Below are 12,556 nucleotides of genomic sequence, written 5' to 3' on the forward strand. Positions count from 1 at the left end.
TCTATATTCCCATCAATTGTGTTAGGGACCAAAGGAGCCTCAATACACTTGTTTTTAATATGTTGCATTCCGAGGCCTTTCTCTAAGGAGTTTAGCATATATTCTAACATTATCTAATCAGTTCTCATGGCATCTGAGGGAGGTTTTGATATTCTGCTCTTATAGCTTCTAAAATGGTAAAATGGCCATGAGTTTACACAGCTACTTTTGAAAACTTTTGGAATTGTTCGAAAGAGTTCATAAATGTTTCCATCTTTCCTCACTCTCACTTTTCTATGACTCCAGACCTTCCTCCTTTCTCTTAGCTTCTCCCCTAAGGTTTCCCCTTTTTGTTGTCCTATATATTTTTAAATATATATCTTTGATGTTAAGAACTGTATGCAATTTATAGATTCAAATGCCAGCTCCTCAGTTAACTCTGCTACTATGAACAAGTTAATCAAGTTTTTGAGCCTGACTTTTTCAAACGTAAAAAAATACCTTTTTCCAGAGTTATCATAATAACATTGAATAGTGAATATAAAACAGTTGACACATTGACCAGCATTTAGCAGGCAGTTTAGTAGCCTTCCTTGTTATTACTAGAATAAATAGATTAAGGCTGGGTAAATAGTTGCTATGTAGAAAGTCCTTATGGGATTTTTTTATGGAATTCAACACTGGACTGTTCTCAGTTATTGCTTTAATTTAAAGACAGCATGCTTAATTTATATTTATGATACTGTGGAAGAGAAAAATAATAATAACTTCTGTACCAATAATCTTACATGATTGCCCTTCCAGATTTTTATCAAGACATTAAATTGCGTCATATACAGGAAATAACATGTCAGAATCAGACTTCTGGGTTGAATTTGCTGTATGATTTTTGGGTTCATTATTTAATCTAACTAAATCTTAGTTATCTATAAAGTAAATTGAGAGGCCAGACACTATAAAACTCCTAGAGGAAAACATATGCAGAACACTCTTTGGCATAAATCACAAAAACACCTTGTTTGATCCACCTCCTAGAATAATGACAATAAAGACACAAATAAACAAATGGGACCTAATCAAACTCAAAAGCTTTTGCACTGCAAAGGAAACCATTAAAAAATGAAAAGACAACCCAAAGAATGAGAGAAAATCTTTGCCAACAATGCAACAGAAAAGGGCCTAATCTCCCAAAAATACAAACAACTCAAGCAACTCATATTTAGGTCTTTAATCCATTTCAAGTTTATTTTTGTATTTGGTGTTAGATAGCATTCTACTTTCATTCTTTTATATGTAGCTTTGCAGTTTTCCCAGCACCATTTGTCGAAGAGGCTTTCTTCCACTGTATGTTTTGTCCTCCTTTGGCATAGATTACTTGCCCATAGATAGTTTTCATAGGTCTTTTGTCTCTTTAGGCAGGTTTATCCCTAGGTATTTTATTCACTTTGTTGCAATTGTAAGTAGGATGGTTTCTCTGATTTCTCTTTCTGATCTTTCATTATGGTATAAAGAAATGCAGTTGATTTCTGTGTATTAATTTTATATCCTGAAACTTTGCCATATTCATTGATGAGTGCTGACAGTTTTCTGGTGCTGTCTTTAGGGTTTTCTAATTATAACATCATATCATCTGCAAACAGTGATAGTTTTATTTCTTCTTTGCCAATTTGAATTATTTTATTTCTTTTTCTTCTCTGATTGCTGTGGCTCGAACTTCCAAAACTGTGTTGAATAATATTGCTGAAAGTGGACATCCTTGTCTTATTCCTGATCTTAGTGGAATGTTTTCAGTTTTTCACCATTAAGAATGATGTTAGCTGTGGGTTTTTCATACATATTTTTTATTATGTTGAGGTAGGTTCTATCTATCTCCACTCTCTGCAGAGGTTTTTTTTTTTATCAGAAATAGGTGTTGAATTTTGTCAAAATCCTTTTCTGCATCAATTGAAATGATCATATGGTTTTTATCTTCAGTTTGTTGATGTGGTATAGCACCCTGACTTACTTGTGGATATTGAAGAAACCTTGCATCTCTGGGATAAATCCTACTTGATCATGGTGTATGATCCTTTTAATATATACTTGAACTCAGTTTGCAAATATTTTTTTGAAGATTTTTGCATCCATGTTCATCAGTGATATTGGTCTGTAATTTTTTTTGTGCTATCTGTCTGGTTTTGGTATCAGGGTGATCGTGACCTCATAGAAGGAGCTTGGGAGTGTTCCTCTGCTATTTTTTGAAAGTGTTTCAGAAGAATAGGTGTTAACTTGTCTCTGAATGTTTGATATAATTCACCTGTGTAGCTATCTGGTCCTGGACTTTTGTTTTTTTGGAAGGTTTTTAATTATATATTCAATTTCGGTACTTGTGATTGGTCTGTTCATATTTTCAATTTCTTCCTGTTTCATTGGTAGGTTGTATCTTTGTAAAAATCTGTCCATTTCTTCTAGGTTGCCCAGTGATGTCCTGTCAAACTCCGGGTCCTCCCCACTGTTTTTTTCCCCCTAAGGGAAACAGCACTTTCCACCCACACCAAGGGCCGTCCAAGATACCCTGAGTCTTCTGCCCTCTTACAGAAGCCACTTCATGTTCCCCTCGCCCAGCTACTAGCTGGAACAGTGTGGACTGCATTGTTCCTGTGTTCTCTCCGTCTGTTCAGAGGGTTCCCTCTATTTGCTCCACTTTCTCGTATTAAGGGCTATGGGCTGCTTTGCAGCTGCTGCTAAGCAGCCACAGCTCAATGGTAAACCTGAAGCTGGGGTCTTGCACTCTGAAAGTGCTCATGGGGGATAAGGGTATGATGGTGGATCTCGTTCCTCCTCTGCAGCTCCCCCCAACATTGGTGTCTAGCCTCAAAGCCCATGAGATTCCTCAGCTTACAACTTCAAATGAGGTTATTCTAGGCTCCAGTCCCTCCAGGCTGTCTCTGTGCTACCAATTCTAGTTTTTCCCCAGGTTGCCAGCTCCAGTTTTCTGTCTGAGTCTGATCTGCAAAGCTGATATTTCAGTTCCTGGCCCCTGTCTGTGCCTGCTTATGGTTGGGAAGTGCAGGGTGATGACTGACCCATTTGTGGAGGGACATTTCCATTTCAACTTCTTTAGTCCAATTGCTGTATTCTCCTCCAATACTCCAAAGTTCCTCTGTCTGGGCTGGTCTTGCTGGTGTGGGGGAACTTCTTAGGGTGCAGGGTTTTGTTTGTTTGTTTTGCCTCATTTTCCAGCTCCCTCCCAGGGGCGCAGGGTGTAGGTCCCTGACCTGCTTTGTTTCTCCTTTTCTCTGCTTTTTTCTCCCTTCTTTCTTGTGTTCTATCCAGTTTCGTGATGATTTGCTTTCTCTACTGGCATCTCAGGTTCTTTGGTCAGCCCAGCAAGTTTTCTGGGTAAGTAGTTTTCTGGGCATATAGAGGTAATTTCAATGGATTTGTGGGAGTAGGTGAGTCTCATGTCCTACTCCTTTGCCACCGTCTTCTCTCCTCCATGAAATTTTAATGGCAGGCTCTTAAAAGTTTTTACTTATTTGCAAGTCTACTTTGTAGATATTGTTGAGAGCAATAATCAGTAAATATTAATAATAATGTAATTAAGACTTCTTAATTATCTATATATTTTTTAATGATAATTACTTATTATACAAGATTTATTTCTCTTGAAAACTCTTAAACTCTTAAAAGAGTATGTTCTAATTCCATAATACAGGAGTAGTGAAATAAAATGCCTTCATGCTTTCATCAAAGTTTCTTTAGTCTGTTTGGTAACTTGGAAATCAGTGTGTTATCACCTAACACATTGTGCCTGGTGCTAAATACTTCCCTGTGCTGACAATAAGGTCATCTGTAAGACTTTATTCCTCCTGCTTATTTTAGAGTTCACTACAACATTCAGAGTACTCTAGCCTAAGTATTTTATATAACATCAATTAATATCATTTTTATTTTGACCTGTCATCTTAGAGTTTCCATTTCAATTTTTAAAATTAAAAATGCTTTGAAGTTTTCTCATAGCTCAGTGGGTTAAGGATCTGGTGTTGTCACTGCTGTGACTCTGGTTATAGCTGTGGTGTGGGTTTAATCTCAGGCCCCAGAACTTCCACAGGCTGTGAGTGTTGCCAAAAATAAATTTTTGTGAGTATTTCAGCTTCTAGTTTAATATCTTGATCGGAACTTACTCCATGTTTTCATAATTCATAGGAGGGCGTGATGTTCAAACCACCATTTAAACAAAAGTGAAAAAGAGTTAATCTTTAGAAATGAAGGAATGATACAGGAATTATTCCTGCCTTATGAAATTGCATTTATTATTCTTTGTGTTTTAAAGTGCCATATATAAACTGAATATTAAAATAAAATTGAATGGATTTAAATATTATAGGACAGTTTACTCCTTTATATTTTATTTATATTTATTCCTAATCATTTCTAAACACTCTAATAACTTCCTTGGACTGTTTTGATAGAAATTTTATGCCTAAGACATTTCTATTAAAGCTATAAATTTTATGTTTGAATAGTATTTTTCATGCATTATATTGACCTAGTGGAGTGATTTTATATCACAGATATGAACAATAAGAAAAAACTTTTACTCAGTTTACATATACACAAAATGGAGTTCCCATTGTGGCTCAGTGATAACAAACCCAACTAGTATCCATGAGGATGCAGGTTTGATCCCTGAATCTTGCTCAGTGGGTTAAGGATCTGGCATTGCCATGAGCTGTGGTGTATGTTGCAGATGTGGCATGAATCTGGCATTGCTGTGGCTGTGGCAGACAGCTGCAGCTCCAATTCGACCCCAGCCTGGGAATTTCCATATGCCACAGGTGTGGCCCTAAAAAAGCAATACACACACACACACACATGTGTATATATATATATATATATAAACATATATATATATATGCAAAATGTTTTTTAGTCACACTCTTCACTGATGTTATTGATAAATTTTAAACTCAACCATAATAAAGATGAGAAAATGGGCCAAATTCTGCACATAGATATTAGCACAAAAACTTTGTGGAAATAAATTACAGTTTTATTAGAGTTCTGTGTGATTTAGAGTGGGATTTGCCTTAATCTATTTTAAATAATTTAATTCTATCATGGAATGTGATGGGAAAATTATCACCTTTACTAGGGAAGATAAAATGAAAAACTAGTCAAAAATGGAAAATCTTATCTTTTATTCTCATCTATCTTCTTGTTGACTACTTTGTTGAGCATATAAACGTCTTTCTCCTATACTAATTTAAATGAGTGAAAAGCATCACTAATTATACATGCTTTCTGGTTTTGAATGGCTCTAAATAAAATATAATCTGCTGTAGGCCACAGACAGACTGTCTGTAAAGCAGATGATAAAATAAAAAATGGGAAGGATGTGACTCTGGGTGGGCCTCTTCTCGTTTAGTATACAGTAGTAAGCCAATGTTTCTAGCTCCTCTAACTTGGCAATATCCTTAACTGTCACCTCAAAACTCAAACTTCAGAGGATTCATAGAGACAAAGATGCTTCACCAGATTTTCCCTACAGTACTGAGGTGCAACATTCTCCCAGCTGGGTGTGTTGCTTATATATCACATCTCTCTCTGGCTTTTCAACAGAGAAAAATCTGTGTTCCCGAAGCTAATAGACCTTTCCTGAGGTAGTCATATCCAGTGGCTGGTCAGTGAAGAAGATACAAAGTATGATTCCCCCTACATCATTTTGAGGCAACTCTGTAGGCCCTTTTAGTTCCAGAGCCCACCATGAAGCCATCTGTGTTTTCTATTAAAACACTTCACATTTCAACATCTCCTTTCATTTAATCTTGCTTTGCTTATGTTGCTTTAGGTATAGATCCTGAGTGTACTCTCAAATAATATTCCTGCATGCAATCCAGTACACTTTCTGTCTCTTAGTCTTTAGGATTCTGGAACAACAGCTTGGTGGTGAGCACTGCTATTGACAAACGGGGAGGCCCCGTGACCTATGTCCATTCCTGCACTCTGGCATTATCTGGAGTACATTTTTTCAACTGCTTGATGGTTAATTTGGTAGCAAATCTGTGGAACCAGCATTGAATCAGTTCTGAATGATTATTCTCTCTGGTCATCAAACTCAGGCTACGCCTTTATAGTGTGGCTTACTCATAATTCATGGCCTGGTGATATTTATCTTTCTCTTTTAAAAGCTTTAAAAAATAAAATAATATGTGCATTGTAGACAAAAGCTATCAATCTAGGAATTATTCTAAATGTTCATGTGAATTAACTCATTTATTTGTATTAGGTACATACTCTTTCTATCTGTATTTAACAAATGAAGGAACTGAAGCACAGACTACTTTTATTTATTGAAAATTACACAGCTAGAAAGTAGAAGAGCTGAAATTTAAACTCCACATGTTTTGCCATGCAAGTTTTGAGAAGGGAAAAGGAAAAGAAGGCTTTTTGATTCTTTGTTTTTTTGATCACTAAGAGAGAAACTAAGGATGTTGAATTATGTAAAGTGAATTAAAGGAACAATATAGTCAGTGGTTTTATAGATTATGTTTGGAAAAGTACATTGGTGGCAAACTACCAGGCCAGAGCATGTTTTTTGCTTTATGTGAGTTTAGTCAACAACTAAATAACCGGAGGATAACCAGAGTGGGCAAGGAAAGAAGATTTAATTTTTTTTTTTTTTTTTTGTCTTTTTGCTATTTCTTTGGGCCGCTCCCGCGGCATATGGAGGTTCCCAGGCTAGGGGTCTAATCAGAGATGCAGCCCCCAGCCTATGTCAGAGCCACAGAAACGCAGGATCCGAGCCGCATCTGCAGCCTACACCACAGCTCACAGCAACGCCAGATCCTTAACCCACTGAGCAAGGGCAGGGACCGAACCCGCAACCTCATGGTTCCTAGTCGGATTCGTTAACCACTGTGCCATGACGGGAACTCCAGAAGATTTAATTTTTTTCATAGCTATTATTTGAGAAAATTGGCTTCACTTAGAAGTCTACTAACATCTAATACATTTTGTTGTAGCCTGATTTAACTTTCTTTTTCCACCATCTTTAAAGCTTTTGGGTTAATTAAAACTTTTCTCTGATTAGGACAAAGGTGACCCATTTGAGCCTTTAATTTTTATGAATTAATTACTTTAATGAAGGCAAATATAAATTTTAGAGTTAGAGAAGTCCAGGCATTTCTGAGTTAAATAGTTCATTTGGGAATTTATTTATTTTATTACCATACAAGCATTGGGCTGGATATTCTCTTGGTGACAGATGGCATGAGGATGGCTGTTCCTCCTGAACAAGGACTACCTGAGAATGAATGTCTTCATGAAAAAAAATTAAGTACCAAGTATCTTAATTTAAAAAAAAAATGGCAAAGAAATACCTTCAAGAAAAAATATCCACAGATTACTATTGATTTAGATTTTTCAACTTTCCAGGGCAGGAATGAATGGCATAAATAAATTCACTTTTGCTATAAAAATCTGGGTGTGTTATTGGTCTAGCTTAAGGGAAACTCATTAATACTATGTGAAGTACAAATTAAAATGAAATGTAAATCATCTTTACTCAAAAAGAATATGTCATATCATTTCTTCTACTTTCCTACTTTTATAATTTCACTGAGTAATCTGAAAAGAATAACTCACTGTCCAAAAATAGATTGATTCTAAAAGTCAAAATAAACATACAAAATAATAATAGAAAATCATAACCAACCACATTTGTGGTAAAAGATGAATAAGGATTAGTAAATTTTGTCCTTAAGGTGACTTATTACCTTCAATTGCGGAGTGTTATATAGAGGTACAATTCTTAGTTTGTAATAGATACAAAAACACAAAATAATTCAATCTTAATTCTTTGAATATTATCTTCAAGCAAAGGATTTTAAAATAAGTCATAAACATTGATTTAAATAGTGCAGTTGGGTTCTTGGATTAACACCAAATTCTGTCAGTTTTCATTTTCTGTTAATTATGATGATAATCCCCTCTCATTAGAGCCAAGTGTTTTGACTTATGAAAATTCCTCATTCTATCCAGCTATCTCATTCTGACCCTTCTAATTTTGTTTTATCCTTCATTCTGTTTTAATCATGTTTCACTTGTATCACTGTAGTGTTCTTATACCCATTTTTTCTCAAAACTTACAAAATATATTATAAAAAATGTTTCTCTGTTTTGTGGTATTTTATTCTCTGTACATCATTTTATTTGTTCTTTATTGTTTTTAAACTTGAAATACTCATCCTTAACCTCTTTCTACAATGGGATTGTTCTCTGTGGTTCTTTTCCTCTCTGCTCTTCAAACTTAGTTATATGTATTGCTTCTTAATCTTATTTGTTCCCTTTCTAGTTCACAGATCACAAATTTTTCCATAGTGTGCTAAATCAACCTTCTGATTCAATATCCTGATCATGACTCATTTATATATCCCTCAAAGAGAAAAATAATGAAAAAAATGACACTAGTTCATAGAAAATTCCCCACAATTTTGGATGAATTTTTAGATGGTTACATCATATTATTAAACTCAAGCACTTATTGGAGTTCCCATTGTGGCTTAGTGGGTTAAGGACCCAGCACTGTCTGTGTGAGGATATAGGTTTGATCCCTGGCCTTTCTCAGTGAGTTACGGATCCAGTGTTGCAGCAAGCTGAGGCATAGGTTGCAGCTGCACCTCTGCTTCAACTCCTGGCCCAGGAACTTCAATATGTCACAGGTGTGGCTGTTAAAGGGAAAAAGAAATAAACATCAACACTTGCCAAACACCTATGATATGGAAAGTTGAGTACACGATCAAAATAAATCTTGTCAAAAGTTGGAGAATTGTATCTTTTCTTATAATCTCAGATTAAATCATAATAGTTATATTTAGTGCTAGTGTGGTTTATTATGAAAGTATTAAATCAGAGTGATTATCCATAAGCAGTCCTATATGTTGAATTCTTTTTTTCTTTTCTCTTTGCCTTTATGGTCACATGCCAAAAGCATGTATTTGGGGGAGATTTGACTGGAGGGACTGTTTTTATCTTCAGAGCAAAATTCTTATTTCTCATGCATATTTGACAGGATAAGTTAAGCCTGTAAGCCTTTATCTCATTGGCACAGTTATTCAGTGATATCAAAACTTGAATATCAACATAAAATTTAATAATTTCAGGTTGAGTTGAAATATTTTAGAGCATATTTTAGAAATGTGCTATTTTTTTATTATTGAAGTGTAGTTGATCTACAATATTTCAAGTGTACAGCAAAGTGATTCAGTATACATACACATACAAGAACATACATATTCTCTTTTAGATTTGTTTCCATTATAGGTATTACAAGATATTGAGTATAGTTCCTTGTGCTAGAAAGTAGGTCCTCATGACTTATCTATTTTATATATAGTGGTGTATGTCTCTTCATCCCAAATTCATATTTGACCCCTCCTCCTCTCCACTTTGATAACTGTTTTACCCTTTGGTAACCATTAGTTTTTTTCCTATGTCTGTGAGTCTGTTATTGTTTTGTAAATAAGTTCATTTGTATCAGTTTTTAGATTCCATGTATAAATGAGATCACATAGTATTTGGCTGCAAATGGCATTATTTCATTCATTTTTATGGCTGAGTAGTATTCCATTGTCAATACCACTTCTTTATCCATTCATCTGTTGATGACACTTAGGTTGCTTCCATGTTTTGGCTATTGTAAATAGAGCTGCTCTTAACCCAGGGTGCGTGTAAATTTTTGAATTATGATTTTCTCCAGATAGATGCCCAGGAGTGGAATTACTGGATCATATAGTAACTTTATTTTTAGTTTTTTAAGAACCTCCATAGAGTTCTTCATAATGGTTGTACCAATTTATATTTCCATAAACAGTATAGGAGTGTTCCTTTTACTTCACCTTGTCTCTAGCATTTATTATTGTGTAGACTTTTTGTTAATGGACATTATGATCAGGGTGAGGTGATATTTAATTGTGTCTTTGATTTGCATTTCTCTAATAATTAACAATGTCGAGTATATTTTCGCATACCTGTGCTAATTATTATTCAGTAAGAATGTCTTTATATGTAATAATGATGCTCATAATTAGGTAGCTTTAGTTTCACTGTTTCAAGCTTATGGATTTTTCTTGTTCAATTAAGCTTTGTGTGAATGTTAAAGAAGGCCAGATGTTATTTCACACATCATGATCAAATAAAAAATATATTTTTATATTGGCTATTCTCATTTGAACATAAAATGTACAGTTTATTGAAAATTTGATACTAGGTTGTCATTTTGGAGTCCTTTTCTTAACTCAGGAAATTTTTGTTATGAAACAACAAAATCCAAACAATTAAAAATATTCAAATGTGAAAATTCAAACATCTTGGTTTTTTACACTTAACATTATCCACCTTTTTACTATTTTCAGATATGGTATATTTAAGTAGTTAATAACTATTACTGTTACAAATATTATCACTTAAATGTGTTAACTAATACTATATAATTAGTAATTAATAATATAATTAAACTTAACATATTGAGGAACATGAAAAGTGCTCCTTTGAAGATCTTCAAATTTGCATTTAAAAATAAACATGATAATGTGAGAAAAAAGAATGTATACGTGTATCTGTAGCTGGGTCACCATGTTGTACAGTAGAAAATTGACAGAACACTGTAAGCCAGCTACAATAGAAAAAATAAAAATCATTATATAAGATTAAAATAAAATAAAATAAGCATCTTCCAAAGTAGAATCATTCAAATCAATATAGCCCATAATATGTTTTTGATGTGATCCAGCTAATTAATAATGGTTTATATTTATGAATATTTTATATCTTTGAGGAAAAATTTTATAAAGTTCTTTTATTTTTTAATGGGTCTTTTGGGCTGTTTTTCTTTAATTTTATTGGAGTACAATTGACTTACAATGTTATATTAGTTTCAGGTGTACAGCAAAGTGGATCAGTCATACATATGGTATGTTCTTGTTAATCTATTTTATTCATTAGTGTGTATATGTTATTCCCACTCTCCCATTTCTTCCCTCCTCCCACTGGTTTCACCTATGGTAACCAGAAGACTGGTTCTGAAATCCGTGAGTTGGTTCTTGTTTTCTAAATACGTTCTTCTGTATCATTTTTATTCCATTCCACATATAAGTGATATCATATGATATTTGTCTTTCTCTAACTTACTTCACCCAGCATGATATTCTCTGGGTACATACATGTTGCTGCAAACAGCATTATTTCATGTTTTTTAATGGATAAATAATATTCCTTTGTGTATATTTACCATATCTTCTTTACCTATTCCTTTGTTGATGGACTTTTAGGTTGCTTCCATGTCTTGGCTGTCATAAATAGTACTTCAGTGAACATTGAGGTACATGTATCTGTTTGAATTATGGTTGTCTCCAGTAGATGCTCAAGGGGTGGGATTATTGAATCATATGGTAGTTCTATATTTAGTATGTTAAAGGAACTTCCATACTGTCCCCCATAGTGGTTTCATTAATTTATTCTCCCACTGATAATGTAGGAAGGTTCCCTTTTCTCCACACCTTCTCCAGCATTTATTTGTGGATGTTTTAATGATGGCCATTCTGACTGGTATGAGGTGATACCTCATTGTAATTTTGACTTGCATTTCTCTAGTAATTAGTGATATTGAGCATCTTTTCACGTATTTTTTGACCATCAGACTGTCTTCTTTGGAGAAATGTCTGTTTAGATCTTCTGTCTGTGTTTTGACTGGGTTTTTTGTTTTTTTAATATAAAGCTCCATGTGATGTTTGTGTATTATGGAGATTAATGCCTTGTCAGTCACTTCATTTGCAAAGATTTTCTCCCATACTGTGGGTTATCCTTTCATTTTCTATTTTTTAAAATATTTATTTACTTGGAGTTCCTGTTGTGGCGCAGTGGTTAACGAATCCGATTAGGAACCATGAGGCTGCGGGTTCGTTCCCTGGCCTTGCTCAGTGGGTTAAGGATCCGGCATTGCCATGAGCTATGGTGTGAGTTGCAGACGCAGCTCGGATCCCGTGTTGCTGTGGCTATGGCGTAGGCTGGTGGCTACAGCTCCGATTAGACCCCTGGCCTGGGAACCCCCATATGCCACAGGAGTGGCTCAAGAAAAAAGGCATAAAAATTATTTATTTATTGGTTTTTAGGGTCACACTCGAGGCACATGGAGGTTCCTAGGCTTGGGGTCAAATTGGAACTATAGCTGCTCGTTTACACCACAGCCACAGCAACATCAGATCCGAGCCATGTCTGCAACCTGCACCACAGCTCATGGCAGTGCCAGATCCTCAACCCAGTGAGTGAGGCCAGGGATTGACCTGCAACCTCATGGTTCCTAGTCAAATTCGTTTTTGCTACGCCCCAACAGGAACTCTGGTTATCTTTTCATTTTTTATGGTTTCCTTTGCTGTACAAAAGATTTTAGGTCTGGTTAGTTTCTACTGATTTATTTTTGTTTTTATTTTCATTATTCTAGGAGGTGGATCAAGCAAGATATTGCTGCAGTTTATGACAAAGAGCGTTTTGCCTGTATTTTCCTCTAGAAGTTTTGTGGCATCTGGCCTTACCTGTA

Source organism: Sus scrofa, chromosome 8 (genome assembly GCF_054392235.1).
Source record: "Sus scrofa isolate SSC_HxYL_T2T_F1_AM1 chromosome 8, Sscrofa_HxYL_maternal_Yorkshire_Landrace_v2.0, whole genome shotgun sequence".
Taxonomy (NCBI): domain Eukaryota; kingdom Metazoa; phylum Chordata; class Mammalia; order Artiodactyla; family Suidae; genus Sus; species Sus scrofa.